The sequence below is a fragment of the Andrographis paniculata genome, unplaced genomic scaffold (assembly GCF_009805555.1).
Source record: "Andrographis paniculata isolate CXL003 unplaced genomic scaffold, ASM980555v1 Contig38END, whole genome shotgun sequence".
Lineage (NCBI taxonomy): Eukaryota > Viridiplantae > Streptophyta > Magnoliopsida > Lamiales > Acanthaceae > Andrographis > Andrographis paniculata.
This window is the reverse complement of record NW_026137571.1, coordinates 3694120-3695365: the sequence shown is the minus strand read 5'-3', so window position 1 is coordinate 3695365 and position 1246 is coordinate 3694120. Positions and strand designations below refer to the sequence as shown.

The following is a 1246-nucleotide window of genomic DNA, read 5'->3' as shown; positions in this document are numbered from 1 at the left end:
TTGCGAACAAAGCTCGTCAACTCAGAAAGTTGTTGCTGCATCGATTGGATGGCATGGTCGTTGTTGTTTCCGCTCATATGTCCAACATCTCTTGAACCAAATTGCTGCGTGTTTTCAGCCATCCTCGCAATAAGATCCCAAGCTTGTGCCGGCGTCTTATTTACTAAAGCTCCACCACTTGCAGCATCGATAATGTTCCTGTCCATCAACGACAAACCATCATAAAAGTATTGAATCAATAATTGAGGGGGAATTTGATGTTGTGGACATTTAATGATAAGCTTATTGAATCGCTCCCCAATATTCATGGAACGTTTCACCTGATTGTTGCTTGATGCCACATATCTCCTTCCTCAGGATCGCAGCTCTAGAAGCTGGAAAGTACTTCTCCAACAATTTCTTCTTCATGTTGTTCCACGTGTCGATGCTTCCAGGTGGGAGATAGTAGAGTCAATCCTTTGCAACATCTTTGAGTGAGAATGGGAAGGCTCTGAGTTTGATCTGTTCATCAGTAACACCTGGTGGTTTCATCCTTGAGCACACCACTCTAACTCTTGCAAGTGTTTGTGAGGTTCTTCACCTGCAAGTCCATGAAAAGAAGGCAGTAACTGGATTAAGCCAGATTTCAGTTAAAAAACAACAGTGTTATTCGGAGTTGGAAAGTTAATGCATAAGGGCTGCTGCGCCAAGTTGGGAACAACCAACTCCCTTAGAGTGCGGGTATCCTCAACCATGACAGTCTCTTGATCACTTTCAGAGTCGCTAGAGCTAGAGATTTTGAGGTGGTTTAAAGATTCTGCCAGCTTCGCAACCTGAGCAGCTTTTCGTTGCTTGGCTTCCTTTCGTAGCTTTCGCTCAACCTTCTCGATCTCAAGATTAAATATCAGGTCACCTGTACGAGAAGAACGGGGCATAAACAATAGGATAAATTAAAATAACACAAAGAGTAAAACAAAGCGCCAATCTCCGGAAACGGCGCCAAAAATTGACCTGTCGCGCAGTCAATCAAATATTTCACCTAATCCGTTATCACAATTTAATGTAATACAGGGGAAGGGATCGTCTCCACAGAGATTGTGTGATTCACTCTTTCGTATTCTAATGCAGAAAATAAAAGGGGATTTTTCTTTTATTATCTAATTAAAATAAAATAACAAAGCAATTAAATTAAAGGGGAACTGACTATCAAGGAGATGTCTGGCTCAAGGGATGATGCAGTTATGGCATTTGTGTTTTATCATAAATT

At 41.4% G+C, this 1246-nt stretch overlaps 1 non-coding gene across 1 annotated transcript; it reads left to right on the top strand.

Annotated features, from left to right (window-relative positions):
* The first annotated feature begins 252 nt into the window (after positions 1-252).
* Positions 253-360, top strand: LOC127251172 (small nucleolar RNA R71). Its single transcript, XR_007838845.1, has one exon. It is a non-coding gene; the product is annotated as a small nucleolar RNA R71 (small nucleolar RNA).
* Positions 361-1246: the final 886 nt, after the last annotated feature.